This window comes from Rhinolophus sinicus, linkage group LG04 (assembly GCF_036562045.2).
Source record: "Rhinolophus sinicus isolate RSC01 linkage group LG04, ASM3656204v1, whole genome shotgun sequence".
Taxonomy (NCBI): Eukaryota; Metazoa; Chordata; class Mammalia; order Chiroptera; family Rhinolophidae; genus Rhinolophus; species Rhinolophus sinicus.
In genome coordinates this window covers 120,532,645-120,548,848 of record NC_133754.1, presented here as the reverse complement: position 1 = coordinate 120,548,848, position 16,204 = coordinate 120,532,645, and the positions used below count along the sequence as shown (strand labels likewise).

The following is a 16,204-nucleotide window of genomic DNA, read 5'->3' as shown; positions in this document are numbered from 1 at the left end:
ACCTATTTATAACTTGTTTCACTGCTGTTATTCCTGCAAGGTAAATTACTATTAGAGTCAGTCTTTCTAGTCTTCCTCTGAATACATGGTGGGCAGTGGAGGAAAAAACATCATGTTAAATCATGACATCCAAAATGCCTTATTTTTCAATTTGGAGAAATGTAAGTGCATAGTGGTATCATACCCAGGAGACTAGAAACCACAGGATAATTCTAGCACTACATGGACAAAAATCTTATCAATGGTATGATACTTAAAACTTCTGTTTCATATTAAAACAGACACAACTATATTCTGGAGGATGGTGTGCGTAATTTTTAAAGATAAAGCATTACTTCAAAAAAGTGGTTTTGATTATACTTGATCTGCCAGGCCCCTATGACATGCTTTCTCTCTCCTCTGCCTTCAGCAGTGTCCTGGGCCAAAAGTTGGAGAAGTTCTGACCTGGAGGGTTCTTAAGAAACCCAGCAAGAGAGGCGGTATTTATCCTGGAACTTTTTGTTCTACAGACACACCAATAGGAAAATATTACTTGAATGAAACCTTGTACTAGTAGCTGTTAGCAGGTTTTCACACTTACTCTCAGATTCCTCAACAGAGAAACAGGGTGATCAGTCAATACTTCTAAGGTCCCTATCAACTCCAATTTGCGATCTGTACAGGTGGAAGTAAAAAAATGCACAGCTTCTGGAAGCTCAGAAAGAGGTATCTTCTGTTGCTTGAGATAAAAATGTAGATATTTGGTCTCAAACCAGAAGTGGGAAGATGAGTGTAGAGGAGCTGTGAGAAAGGGGGTGGTAGCGTGAAGCAGTACTGTTCATTAGAGCTATTAGTTACCGTTACGTGCTTTATCACTTTCATTTCACAATAGCCCTACCTGTACATAAAATTATTTCCATTGTACTGAGAAGGATACTAAGAATCAGAAACGTCACTTGCAAAATGTCATACAACAGACCTGTGGCTTGACCCCCAAGTTTCTGTCTTAATGACTACACCACCCTGCATGATGACAACTCACAGATGTGGACAAATGGGATTGATGCCACTGTGTTAATTAAGGACTCAAGATTTGCAAGTTTGTTCTACCCTCAGACAAAACAGGAGGCTACTTAATGCCCTGAGTTCAGCATGCTCTCTTCACCAGCGCCTTTAAAGACAAAAGAGGAAAAGAAAGAAGGTTAGAGGAGAAGGAGGCAGGAAAGAAAATAACCCATAATTCCTAAGTTTTTGCACAACATGCCATTTCTTTAGATCAAATTTTGATTTCCTGAAAAAGGAAAATGTTTGGTAAGGAGCACACTGCACTATTACCAGTCATGTGTTCTTACTGTAAATGAAATTCCAATTCTTTCCTAAGAACAAATTTTGAAAAAGAGGGTACCTGGTGCTAATTGTAGGGCTCAAGTCTCAACACTCACTGATTGTTACAGGGGTGACAGAAAGCACAGGCCATGTCTCTGTGATCAGTAAGACAAGGATGAGCTGAGAATTAGATTTGTTTGGTTGCAGGTAACAGAAATGTCCTTGAGCTGGAACTCACAGACGGGGTTTAATTATTATAGGAATACAGAAGACCTGGGAAAATCCTCAGGAAACACATGAACCAATATCTTATGGGCTATAGAAAACCCAGCAAGATCTCTGTCTGCCTTTTTGCTCTGTTCATTTGTTTATTTCATCCTTCTCCCTCAGTGAAGACTGCCTTTTTCTGTTTCCCAGTTTACACAGGGAAAACCATCACTGTTAACAGCTCCCTAGCGTACATCTCCTCCATTCCAAAGTCATCCACCCACCAGGATGTGTCTGGACAATAGACTCACTTAGACTCAATGCCGTATTAGCCCCTCTTGGATCCCTTGAGGAAAGGTCACATTGGGGAGCCAAACTGCTATTCTGAAACACATGAATGACGAGGAGGAGGAGTCACACCACAGAACAGGAAAATATTGAGAGCTGGAGACACAACCCCATTTGGTGTTCACTCAGGAGGAGAAAATATTCTCCAGTGAAACCTCGATAATTCATAGATGATCTATCAATTTGTGTGTTTTTTTCTTTAGAAAACTCCAAAGGCAGGATTTTATTATTTGGATGGTTAGGCTGTGACACAATTCTCCAAACTATCTCTAGAGAATAACTTTAATGTTATTGTTGTATTGAATTTATTTATATTCTTCTTTCTAAAAAGGCTGTGAGGCAGCAGAATCATATATATATGATTCTCTTAATGTGGACATGGCTATAGTGAATTCAGACACCTTTTAATGTTCTATCAGTTTTGATATTAAGATCCACAAATCCTTAGCCTCTAACTCGATTAGATTTAGTTGTCTAATTAAGGAGAAGAGCACACCAAATGAAACCATTTGGGACATTTGATGCACTGACCCATTTGTCAAGTAATCAGTGAGAATGAGAGGCCTTGCACAACTGAACTCACAAAATATTCTATCTGCAAAAATGTTAGTTTCATGGTTAAAAGGCTGTGGAATTCCATTATGAGTACATATAGTGCCAGAAAGTGCTTGGTTCTGCTTACTTTCCTTCATTCATTTACTCAACAAATATTTACTGAGCATACCCCCTCAGAACCAAACACCATGATGTGAATAATAGAATGGGTAAGAGACAGCCTCTGATCTATGAGCACTCCCGTTTACTAAAACAGGGCAATGTATGCGCTGCTATGACAGATGAAGCACAGAATACCAACAGCATACAAAGAAAGGGCTTGGCCATGATGATTCAAGGAAGAGGAGTCTTCATGGTAGTCCAAGAGAGAAGCAAAGAGGGGAAAACAGTTCTGGGCAAGAGGTACAGCAAGTTCAAATTACTAGGGTGGTGAGAGAACCAGGCAAGGTGAAGGAACTACAAATAGTTAAACATGGCTAGAGTAGAGAGAGTGAGAAAAAAGACAGTGTGCAATTGTGAGAAACGAGACTGTTTTCTATATCCTTCTTAAAATGTTGATTCCATTAACAAATATACATAAAGCATCCATTATCTGTTCTCAATATGCACATTCACTTAGAGATCCTGTGGGATTATGTGTACTGAATACTTGCAGACTCTACTTTCCCGTACTCACCAATGTGTCCATAAAAGTCAAGGCCCTTACTTGCAACCAGGGTCCCTGATCTCACCCTTTTAGACTTCATGTAAGCCCTTCACCACCAGTGCCAACGGTGTTCTCACTGACGTAGTGATAGGAACTGGATTTTTCTCAATGACACCTCTTCTTAGAGTCAATTCGCCCTAGGTACCCAAAGCACCTAACAGCTATGTCGCCTTAGGATATAATATCAATGAATGCTGAGCAATGTTACGATGTAGAAGTGCTTCCCAAATTTCTCCACAGATGGGTATCATCCTGTTCATTCCTCCTGCGTATAACATAATAGCCTTCAGACACTATCACTACTCTCTCCCCATCAAATGCTTAATCTTCACATAGCTTCTTCTAGGCTCCATCGCTTCTTAAAATGTTTCCTCAATTTGTGTTCTGAATCAATACATCACTGGGAGCTTCACAGTTATGAAGCTCAAGGCACTTCAACTCAAGAGACACTTCAGTTCATCCAAAAACTTCCATGACTCCAGAATCTTCTGTACTTCAGTAGCTCAGCTTATTCCCTACCATGTCCTACAAAATTCTTTTATACCCACCCTCATCAGGCCCCAGGTCCAGATCCATCCTTTATGAATCACATTCAGTAAATATACATAGTACATGAATAACAAACTCATTCACCTGTATTAAAGATAGACCATCTCTTTTTAAATAATGTTCTACAATTGGGCCCTTTAATCATCATGATTAATGTTAAGTACCATTCCAACGCTAAATTGACATCCTTCCAGGTAAAATAAAAGTGGCTTGATATTTTCTTTAGCCTGAGATAACTCATCATCATAAGGAATAGTAAAATTTCTGTCAGAACTTTTCAATTGTAGAATATGATTCAAGCTCCTCTACTTACTAACATGAAGGATTCCAGACTAATGAAAAGATCCTTTGAGATCTGTTACGTGGACATGCAGAAATTCATTCCATGGGCTTCATAATTGAGGGATATGAGAATTTACAAGTAGAGCTAAGCCACCTCTTTTCCATTTCTAGAGAGGACATATAGAACAGCATTAAATCCAGGAAGATTTAGGATAAACCTTGATATATTAAACATTGTTAAATCCTCTTGTTTCTGTCCATGAGTGAAAGAAATAAAATCTATTACTAAAGTTCTTTTAAACCAAAATAATGTGCAAATCTCGGATTGTTTATCCAGATTAAGCTCTACCTTCACCTTCAAAATATAAAGTTCAGTTAAACTATATCAGTTCTTCCTTTTGCTGGACTTTGGGGTATTCACTAGACCTGGTTGCTATCACACTTCCATTTCCCTCTCCCACTTTCAGTTTGTTCATCATCTATCATGGAAGAAGTCTGGCAGAAAAACATGATAAAGTTCTAGAGGTATCTTTCTCTAAGATTTAAAATACCATCTTCATGGTATTTTAAAGTGTTTCCCAAATGTTGGTAAGCCTTGGAGATCATGTCAGAACTCTCACCAACTTGGAGGTTGAGGTGGATTGTCCCAAAGATATTCAAGCTTTTATTACATCAGGAAAAATGATACCAGTGGGGAGGAATCCTTAAAATATACTTTCAACTTAAGCTGATTCCCTAAATTATTTTTGAAAGTCTAGTTAATTACAGAGAGAAATGCTGTGTTTTGAACTCTCAAAGTCTTCCCAACTTTAAAGGGACAAAATGCCACCTTATTTTATCATTTTTTCATCAGGAGTCTACTCATTTTAACACAATCTTCAGAAGCATGATTCATTTTACTTTCCAAGGCAAGACTTTCAAGTATATCCTTAAGGACTGTTGGCAAGTATAAAAAATCATCTGGTTCAGATTTAATGAGCTAACACTAGCTTTAGTTAGTTAAACAGAAACTTAGTAAAAAGAAAATAGAAACTAGATTTTTGCCAGACAGGAACTAAATCACAAGAACAGGAAATACATGAGAGAAATGAAATACCTATGAGATATATCTGAGGAAAAAAATGTAGAAGTTTGGAAAGCAACAAAGAATACTTTCCTTAAACATATTTATGAACAAGTTGTAGCCCTTCAGCATTTCCCCAAATGACAAGGAATAAAATTTATCTGACAGAGGCTTGGATGATTATTTGCAAAAATCTACTGCTTATCGTATATAGTAGAAAGACCATTTTGAGAAAAGACAATCACCATTCCTAGTATCAAGATTCAAATAATGTGTTAGAGTAAAATCTGCAGGAAAATGCTTCCATTTAAAATACATAAATATTAGAATGCATATGGTTTGTGGTGTGTTTTTTCCTTAGCTTTACATGAACCTGTTCACTAGGTGCTAATACCAGAAATCATCCACATTGACTGTAATGACTTTAGATGATTAAGGGAATGTGAGGAGAGCAACTAACATTTATATATTGCCAAGTGCTTTCTAAGTGTTTTACCCATAAGATTTCATTTGATCCTCCAACAACTCAACAAGAAAGAATTTATCATTCCCATTTTACAATTGGAAATTAGATGCTCAGAGAAGCGAAGTAAGTTGCCAAAGAAACTTCAGCCACTCACTATAGAGTCTGAAATTAAATTCTAAAGTTAAATCCATGTGTCTCCAAAGCTAATTCCACTGTGTCATACTGACTCCAATTTTCTTAGGATTTTGCTAAAAGTAATTATAGAAATGTACCAAAAAACTAACAATAACCACAGCCTACAAATATAAACAAAAAGTCCTAAAGTTTGACTTATAGTACATGCTTGTTCACACATTCCAAATCTGAAAGAACTAACAAAGGAATCTTGATTTCCTATTGTTAGTTCATACTGTTTTTCATGGCTTTCAGGATTTGTGCAATCTAGTTTAGTTTAAGATAGAGTATTTATAAACAATACTTTCTTTTATAGTATGAAATATATGTTAAGGACATATACATTATATTGCAATAAAGAAAACTTGTAGAGAATATCTAAATTAGTTTTTGGCACTAATCTTTTTATTTCACATTGTTTCTGAAAGTCACCAAAAGCTAGGAAATAGTCATTTTCTATGTTACAGAGACGTATTGTAATGCTCACTGGCAGCACGCATGCCTAGTGACGTGCTCCCCTCCTTGTAATTCTACTGGAATGACTGAGAATCTTTTTATCAGAAATAATTTCTAGGATTTCTGCCCTTCCCACTTACTCAGATTTTTGATCATCCGGTCCAAAAAAATGAAAGATCATTTTCGTCTCAAGTATTTCTTGGCTAATAATCTCTTATATTTAATTATGCTTGAAATAAATTCAAGTTATACTAAAGAATCATAAGAAATCCTAAATCATAAGAAATGATCCCAAAGTGCTATCATTTATTTCCTTTATAGAGACTACACCAGTGGAATCTAAATGATGCATAAAGCACAAAAGATTTAGAGGTAATTTTCCCAGAGTTCATTTAATCCACTTCTGACCATAAGCAATCATTACAAAAAGTATTTATTCAGACTAAGTGGAATTAAAAATATAGATTATCCTGAGCCAACAATTATGAATCATCTATTAGACAACCAGATGCATTCAATATTTGTTATAAAGTCCAAGACTGATAAAAACTTTAAATGAAAGTCATGCTCAAGGGGGGAAAAAGAAACCTTCTACTTAATGTTACCTAGAAAAGAAAATTAAGTTTACCTCTATACTAAGAGTAGCAAGCATATGCTCCGCCAAGAAACACTAATTCCTAGGTTCTCTGCCATTGTTCAACAGAATCACAAAGCAACCAAAGACAATGACCCCTAAATAATACACTATTTTGGTTATTTTGTTCAGAATATTTATACTGTGTTTCCCTGAAAATAAGACCTAGCTAACAATCAGATCTAATGCGTCTTTTGGAGCAAAAATTAATATAAGACCCGGTCTTATTTTACTATAAGACAGGATATTATATAATATAATATAAGATCGGGTCATATAATGTGATATGATACGATATATGATATGATATAATACTGGGTCTTATATTAATTTTTGCTCCAAAAGATGCATTAGAGCTGATTGTCCAGCTAGGTCTTATTTTCAGGGAAACAGGGTGTGTGTGTGTCCCTCAAAACCTTCCAAAGAAGACCATTCAACACAGGGTGTGTGTGTGTGTGTGTGTGTGTGTGTCCCTCAAAACCTTCCAAAGAAGACCATTCAATCCTATGTGATATAGCTAAGTTATGAAATAATGCACAAAGGCTTCCAGCATTGAGTACAAAAAGCTCATCTGCTGCAGCTGGGGCCTGGAGAACACAGGGCGCAGCTGTGTGTGGACGGCGAAACCAATGCTGTGCGCACAGGCCTGAGCGGTTCCACAAGCTGCAGTGGCTGCACGTAATCCACACAGAGCGCAAGCTGCACACGGGGCTCATGTGGGTGGCGCAAGAGACCAGGCCCAGAGATCCAGCAGGAAGACTTTGGGAGCTAAGGCTCGGCCACATGGTGAAGCGCAAGCGGCTGGGGTCCTTGTGCAGCAGAAGATAGAGGGCCGTTTCCGGGAGAAGTTCCTGCTGAAGCTCTGCGCACATCATATATGTGGTGGCGGAGCATGGCTCTTGAACCACCTTAACCTCGCCCAAGAGCACGCTGCTGCAGATTGTCACCAACACTCAGATCATCAGTGGCTTCTTTGTGAAGTGCACAGAGGACATTAAGGAGCACTGTTTACCGAGCCATTGGTTACGGAGCCTGCAGAGACTCTATCAGGACCACAACCTATTCAGTCGCCCTTGGAGAATCCCAGGGCACCCTTAATCAGGGCCCGGTCCTGTCTCTCTGCTCACTCCTCACTTTCAAAGTGGGAGCTAACAAGAAGGCCCAGTGGGTGTGGAGGTGTTTGTCTGGCGCCGATGCAGGTATAAGGAGTGAATGGGGAGAAGGGAGCAGCCCTGGTGGATTGGGGCAGAACCCCGCCAGCCTCCTGGCCAGCCGCCCGTGACGCCTACGCCACCCCCATGGAACAGGCGAGGGCACCATCAGGTGTGGGCATCTGCTAGCGAATCTGGGGCTGGCTCCGGCAGGACCTTGTCCCAGCTTTCTTACAGCTGCTGCCCTCTGACCTGAGCTAGACCCCAGCCCCGTCTTCTAAACACAATCTTTTGGGCTATAATAAAAATCTTCGTGTTTGAAAACAAAACAAAACTGACAACAACAAAAAGTCACCTCAACTCCTATTCAGTCACTATTAAGAACCAAATAATTGTTTCTTCTTCTTTGCAACCAAACATTAGAATCTCAAAGGCATTTCTATACAAAACTTCATTCATTAGAGAAAATTATCTGATGTAAACATGTAAAAATGAGAAAGGAGAGAGGAAGCCAACTCATTATTATTGCCCAGCTAGCTGTTTTGGTGCTTGTAGCCCATGCTCAGTGGGGCAGATGCAGGTAACCACCTGTAACAGGTCTTTTTTGGCCTTTGAACTCTAGAATAAAGTTTAATGTTTTGGTTTATTTGAATATTCAAAAACTATTTTAAAATTGAATGCTTTTTTTAAAAAATATAAGAAGGCAATCTGAAAAGGCTACAAACTATATGATTCCAACTAAATGACATTCCGGAAAATGCAAAACTATGAAGACAACAAAAAGATCAGTGGTAGAGCACGGAGAACATTTAGGGCAGTGAAAATACCCTGTTTGATACCATAATGATGGATACATTTCAATACACATTTCAAGACATTCCAAACCCGTAGAATACACACCACAAAGAGTGAACCATAATGTAAATTATGAATTTGGGGTAATTATTATGTGTCAATGTAGGCTCATCAGTTGTAGCAAATGTACAGCTCTGATAAGGGATGTTGATAATGGGGGAGGTTATGCATGGGTGGGCACAGGAGGTATGTGGGAAATCTCTGCAACTTATCAATTTGTATCAACCTAAAACTTCTCTAAAATAATAGTCTTAATTTAAAAAAAATTTAGAGAATTTAACCCAAATGGAATGGATATGGTGTTGGAGTTAACAGCTCTGGCACAAAAACCACATCCTCCTGAGTCCAGATCTCAGATCCAACAACTACTAGTTCTTAATCTTACACAAAAACAGCCCTCTCAAAACATCAGTTTGCTATTTAGGAAAGTGGGGGTCAAAATAGTACATTTTCCAATGAGTTGTCATAAGAATTTAATACTATTAGGCATATGGAACACTTAGTCCAGTGTGTGGCATAGATGCCCAATAAATTACAGCTATTCAGTTTAAATTTGGTTCATTCTTTCCAGTAGTGTTTACATGCACATTGGTGTTGGGGAGGGCACAAAAAATAAAATCCCAATATGTATGTTCAACACAGAACAAGTAGTTTTGGAATATTGATTCTTCCCCTTTTAGTATAGTATTTCCCATTCATATGTAGAGCTGTGTTTTCAACTTTTTTAGTACTTACTTTTCAAGAAAATATTTTACATGTTTTGATTAATTTTTAGTTATCTTTTCTAAATTATTTCCAATTAGCCCCCTCATTTATTGTTGATAAGAGTTTAATCTATCATCTAATCCACTTAACAATATAGGGGAGAGAATTAATCCATTTTTTGTACCTATAACCTTTGTATTGACTGATATATTCTCTGTCTACACAGACCAAAGGTGAAGTGGGTAAAAGTTGAATTGAGATAGGATACTATTTACCCAAGAACAATAATTTCTTATTAAAAAATTATTTTCACTTTGCTTAATTGAATAATTATCTATAACTCTGTGTTGCCTCCATAGGCATGGATGAATCAAAAGAAAAAATTTAACTTAAAGCACTTTAATTAAACCAGAAGTCTTGAAATATATGTTCATTGATTGGAGAGACCTAGGATTTAGGGGTATTTATCTATAGAAAGCTAAATATAAATAGGTATAATAAAAACATACATATATACATCAATGTATTTGCTATTCCTGGTACCATGTACAATTATCAGAAGTCTAAAACATATTTGTACTTCATTCAGGCAGAACTTTAGACACTATAATTTTATAAAGATAATGTAGCAATAATAGTAGTGAATACATTACTTCCTTAGTAACATAAACAGCATTTGTTAGACTTAAAATCTGAACACAACTAGTTCACATTAGCAACAAGTCAGTTATTCATGTAACAAAATTCGTAATCCAAGTCCTCTTCTCAAAATCATATGGCATTTGTCAAAAACTAACCAGAAGTGGATTGCATTTATTTCATCAAGATATTAATTTATTTATCCTCTAGCATTAATCATTAATCTGAGCAGGACAGAGTTCTACATCTAACACTACTGAGTATGATAGATTATGCATTCTTTATGAGAAACTAAAAATTATTTAATATTACAACGATATGATGTGATGAAACCATTTAAATTTTTTCCATAGTGTCAGACTGCTTACTTACATTATTGAATGTCAAGGAATCAATGGAAAAGAGTAAAAATATAATTCACCACAAATCACCAGAAATCATGGATTAAGTTACTTTGAAAAAGAGAAAAATAAATGAATTAGCGGATTTCTTGACATACAGCAAAGATAGTTTCCTTCAACAAATGATAAATAGTTAAAAGTTGAAACCATGGAAAGTACTTACATTTATTTTTCTTTACCACCAACTAGATGTAGTGTTTGTGGAATAACATCAGCTAGAGTTTCTAGATTCTTATGGGTATAAGTAAAGTTGTATGGTAGATGCAGGTATTAAGATTTTTTTCTAAAAAGTCTCATATCTAACCATCACAAAAATATCATGATCTCAATAGGCATGATATTCTATAGCCAAATTAATCTCAGGCCATATTTTGCCATTTAGGCTCAGATTTTGACAGGACAGAAAGAGAATGTAAAATCTTGCTGACTTAGCTTAACAGTTTCTTTTCATAAACCTGATATGTAAACCAGAACTACAATTTGTTAATGTATGATGAAAAATATAAATGCAATACAGACTAATAAATTCTTGGTCTCCATTCTCTAAGTCAAATAATCAACTGGTAAGTGTGGCCTCAGAACAGGAGTTGTATGAATTGAATTTTACTGGCCACAAGCGAATCCCTCACAGAAGTTTCTCCCACTGGTGTATTAAAAATCATTTGGATGGGGCTCTCTGTATCCTCCCCCCACCCCCCAGGGATGGTCTTGCTAATGTGGCTTTAAGAATAGACTAATTGCCATTAGCCAGATCTCTTTTAATTTATATACTTATGCTTACCTCTTCAAATTTCCTATTTTATTTCATTTTATTTTATTAGTTTTCTATTTCTTTTAGTTATATTAATACATTTTATAAATATTCAGTCTATGCTTACCAACCCAGAATCTGATATTTTTATGGCATGGGACAGTGATTTTTAATTTTCTGCTTAACCAATATCTATTCAATTCTTTCCCTACAGTACAGCCGCCATGCCCTTTGGGTAGGAATATGGAAGGGGGAGACAGGGATTATCCCACTCCAGTTCCAGGTCAGACCTGAAAATTTCTAATACAATCAGGATAACCCCATCTCCTCTCCCATGTTGACTGGTGCCAATAACCTAGCCCAAAGGCAATGATCACAACACCGCATTTCCATAGAGCTGCTTTATAAAAGAACATGTGAACAAGTTGAAGCAAATGAGAAATGAAGTGTGGTGTGCTACTAACATTTGCAAAAGATGGTGTCTTGCTCTACTCAGAAAACTACCAGCATATTCTCTTTTTCTGGAAAGTGTAATGTGCAGCTATTAAGGCTAAAACCATTGTAGTCACTTTAATACTACATAGGGAACCAGCCTTGGGATGATGCTCATTCGGCAAATGACAGACCCCAAAGGCAGAAATTGGTCTAAGGTCATTGAGCTGCTTAATAAAATCAAACCTGAAGACAAATTATGCAGGATTTATGATATGTCCACAAATTTTTTGATATATCTCCTTTAATAGGTAGAGCTTAATTCCCCTCCCTCCTTAATTGACCCTAGTGATTCACCTCTAACAATATTACTGTGGCAAAAATAACAGTGTATTACTTCCAAGACTAGGCCATAGAAAGTATTGCAACTTTCTTGTCTCTCTCTCTCTCTCTCTCTCTCTCTCTCTCTCTCTTTCACATATTCTTTGGGAAGACAGATGCCATGCTCAGAGATACTTAGGTCAGCCTATAGAAAGGTCCACATGGCATGTAACTGGGACCTTCTGCTAAGAACCAGGAAGGAACTGAGGCCTTCTACCAACCATAATGTGAGCGAACAATCTTGAAAAGAGATTCTCCATCCCCAGGCACTTGTTGAGATAACCGTAGCCATAGCCAACATCTTGACCGTAACCTCATGAGAAACTCTGAGCTAGAACCACCCAATCTCCGACGCACAGAAATTGTGAAAAAATATTTATTGTCTGAATCTGCTAAATTTTGGCATAATTTGTTAAAAGACATCAGAAAACTTATATACAGTTCAACCTCTAGAACGTCTAAATAGTCAATAATTCCTCTTCATTGTTTTGTTACTTTGGGGCTTACTTTTTGTTTCGTTATGAAATAAAGAGTCCTCAATGTTACAAGGTAATATTATATATTTCTATAGTGATCCATGACATATTAATATTTTAGCTTAATTCTAAAAGAAAATTGTTCTTTATTTCCAAATTCTTGGGTGGAAGGAAGGCGAAAGGGAAGCATTTTCTTGGTAGTAAACAAAGTACTAGAAGGAATAGGAAGGAAATACTATTTTTATAATAGTATGGGAAAGTCATCAGAGAAAAGATCCTATTTTCAGGCAAAGTAGCTGAAGAAGGTAAAGACATCCAACATCCAAAATTCACCATAGAAAAAAATTGCTCTCTACCAATTTGCTATACTGGTTCCTTGCTACTTGGGTTGTTGGTTCTAAGTCTGAGGCCTTAGGTGTCTCAGCTTTTATCATAACTGGATTCATGCAACCATGGTAACGCCAGATTACAACACCTGAGATGTAAAGTCCAAAGAAACCGAAATCACGATGAGGATGTTCGGCAAAGGGCTCAAGACTTCGTTATTCTGGGGAAAAGAGTAAAGAAAGGTGACATGCGAGGAGAAAATCAAGTCAGTTGGTCAATGACCAGAAATTCACATCAGGGGTGACGAAGAGAAGCAGGACCGTCTCAACATCTGAAAAATGGTAGAGACCCAGTAGGTTGATGTTCAGTAACTTAAAATCTTGAAATAGAGTATGGAAAACCCAGTCACCAGGATTCATAAAAGTCAAAGTATAAACCGGTTGGAGAATGAAGCAGAAAACTGCAATGCAACAAAGGAATGCAGTGATTCAGACATGCAGAAATAAAATTGGCTTTAAACTAAGCTAACAGGTGTGCGTTGAATGAGTCCATCTGTCAAGATAAAAGAGCAAAGATGACGAACAAAGGAAGGAATTATTTTAGTGACACTTGTCATGAAACTATACTGACTTTTGCATATTTTTATTGACTCTTGTAAAATCTACGGTACATGTGTAAATATGTCCATAATAGACTCTCTCAAATGATATTGTCATATTTTTACTTTTCCCAAGGTTTCTATTATTCATATCACTCATTGGTTTTTGTTCTGATTTAGGAATAATGGTTGATATTTATTTCAATATTACATGTGAAGCTATATGCTGGGGGGAAGTATAGTTTTGTTTAAACACAAAATCCATCTAGAATGGATACTATAATTTTTCCTTTTAAAGATGAGGGATCTAGGATCAGAATTCATACAGTTCTAAATAATGGAGTCAGGATTCAAATACACTCCATATGCCTTCTAAGACTATTGGTTTCTTTAGTTTCTGAGAGATGAAACTGTTCTAGAGACAAATCAAAACTTAATGCACTGATTTTTGAAAAAATAAAATTCCAGCAATTATTCAGAAAGCTGAAATTAAGCATTGCAGTGTTTTGCCTTTGTGTTACCTCCATAGTACTAGTGAAGCAGAATACACAAGTTCCTTATTACCTAGATAACTACTTCTCTTTTCTCTGTGTTTTCCTTACACAAATAGTCCCTTTACAAATAGCACCTTATCAATATATGTGCTGAGTACTGCTATTCCTCTTCTGCTTTATTCCAACCGTTCCCTTCGTTGATTCAAGGAATATTCATTCAGCATCTCTTATAAAAGGATATGCTTCTGTCTCCACATTTATAAGATATTTGATGAGAATATGCAAGCTTTGTTTAAATAGAAATATACCAACTGGTCCATAATGTAATGGTCTCTTATGTATATCTATATAGATATATATCATATGCATCATACATATTATTATATATGTGAGTATATATAAACTAGAAGAGTCCCTGCAATAAGCTTCTATTAAAAATTAAAGCTTTATAAATTAGAATTTTTCTGCAAAATTACTAAAATGAACTCACATGAGATTAGAACAACCATGAAATTTTTAAAAATCCAAGTTTTAAGTAACATCTTTTTTTTTTTGGTATCTTCATAGCAATCAATATACTGGATTCAAATTTGAGTGCAATTTGTAGGAATACATTTACTTATGCAAGCCCTACATATGACTATACTAACCCAAGCAAAAGATTAAAAATATTTTCTGTTCTTTGATGTGTACACAATATTTACCAGTGCTAAGAACAAATACCGGGGGTGCCTAAAACAATGCATACAAGTGGACACTTTGGTCAACGTTGCTCAAGCGGTAGTTCACTGTAATCAGAAGTGTCTGGATGCTGATGGTAACCACTTTGAGCACCTCTTGTAATTGCAGAAGTCAAACGTGACTTGTATTCGTCTTTTTTTATTGGTATATATTGAGTATTACAATTTTAATAGTTTTTATAGGTATATATTGAGTATTACAATTTGAATAGTTTTTTCCTTTCTTAAAATATGTATACATTTTGGCACCCTCTCTATGTTTGAGTAAATATATTCATTTTCAAAATCTAACACATTTCTATTTCCCCTGCTCTGATTTTTAACTTGTATTTTTATGTCCATCATATAAAAGACGGGTTTTCTTTTGCTTTTATTTTATTAATGGTCTGTAGTAGAGCACACATTTCATATTCAGTGCAACGTTTTCATAAAGAGAATTTACACATTCTAAAATTAACATCATATTTTCTGCTATTTATGCATCTTATCTGTGCATACTGAAGGCAGGTAATGGCCTGTTTATCTATGTTGCAAATTGGAATAACGCAAGTTATTCATACATTTCAATTGCAAATCCATCACTTTGATCTTCTTACACTTCTCTCTTATGTATTTGTGTCTTAGCAGTATATCTCAAATAGGCACATTGAGACAGAAGGTTAAATGTTCGGTTTAATGACTTTAAACTCCAGGGAAATGGTCTTCAATAATTTTAGGTAAGAGATGCAGTATTTACTGCTATATTTTATAGAAGCCTTTCTACCTATATCTTCATCCAGAGTAGAATTAACTATCTTCATTTCAGCCACAAATGTTAATGGACCTCCATGGTTACCCCACAATTTCCCCATTTTCTCTCTCCCACTCCTGTTAAGCACAATACCACTTGTATCCCTTGCTAAGCAATTGGAAAGGCCAGGAGAAGCCTGGTCCATTTTCACTATTGGAAGTCCCATGTATATTAAAAGAGAGAGAGAGAGAAAGAGAGAGAGAGAGAGAAATAATAAAACACAGTTCCAAAAATGGTGGTATGCCTGAAATGTTTATATCTTAAAAATTAATTATTTGGTTTGAGCATATAAATACAAATACAATAAAATTTAATTATGCCATTCTAAGATAATTGTAGGATTTATAAAAATTAATTAATTAACTAATTAATTAATTAGAACATTTAAGGCAGTGGGGTTCAGCAAAAAAGACACAAAACTAAAGTTCTGTAATGGACATGTTAGTCTTATAGGGTATTTCTGGGGTCTTATATGTACCTTATTAGTAGATAATGTAAAAAGTCTAAACTTGAGGGTTTTCATGGATATAAGAATTCAACTAAATAGCACTTTTGTCCTAGGCTGCATCAAGTTCTAACATCAATCTGAAGTTCAACGCACCAACAACAAAGTAGTCCATGCTGAGTATGACATCCTTTTCTATTTCTTGGCCTGATTTCCTATTGCATATAAAATATTTTGTTTTTATTACAATCATCCTTAAGAGAGGCATGGCTGT

The 16,204-nt window shown here is 36.1% G+C and overlaps 1 pseudogene; it reads left to right on the top strand.

The window, feature by feature from the left end:
• Window positions 1-2,689: 2,689 nt before the first annotated feature.
• On the top strand, window positions 2,690-8,152 carry LOC141571261 (crossover junction endonuclease MUS81 pseudogene; annotated as a pseudogene).
• Window positions 8,153-16,204: the final 8,052 nt, after the last annotated feature.